The sequence below is a fragment of the Meleagris gallopavo genome, chromosome 14 (assembly GCF_000146605.3).
Source record: "Meleagris gallopavo isolate NT-WF06-2002-E0010 breed Aviagen turkey brand Nicholas breeding stock chromosome 14, Turkey_5.1, whole genome shotgun sequence".
Lineage (NCBI taxonomy): Eukaryota > Metazoa > Chordata > Aves > Galliformes > Phasianidae > Meleagris > Meleagris gallopavo.
The window spans coordinates 7,525,598-7,525,903 of record NC_015024.2 but is presented as its reverse complement, the minus strand read 5'-3'; positions in this window follow the sequence as shown (position 1 = coordinate 7,525,903).

Below are 306 nucleotides of genomic sequence, written 5' to 3'. Positions count from 1 at the left end.
GAAAAAAAAATATAAAGATTGCAAAGAGAAGTGCCTGGAACCCTCTCTATGTCCATCCCAGAACTGTGTGCGTCTTATATTTTGGTGATAACAGGGGAGAACATGAGAATATTTATTTTACAAAGTAAAACAAACAAACAAAAAAAACTTTTGAAAACAATAGAGTAGCTTGAGAGGAAAATCCAACATATCCTAATTAAGTCCCACGGGGCATAATACATGTGCAGTAGGCAGAGCAACCATGTAATGTGCTTGGGGCGTTAGAACCATCCCTATGGATGTGAGGAACACACAGACCTGTCCATG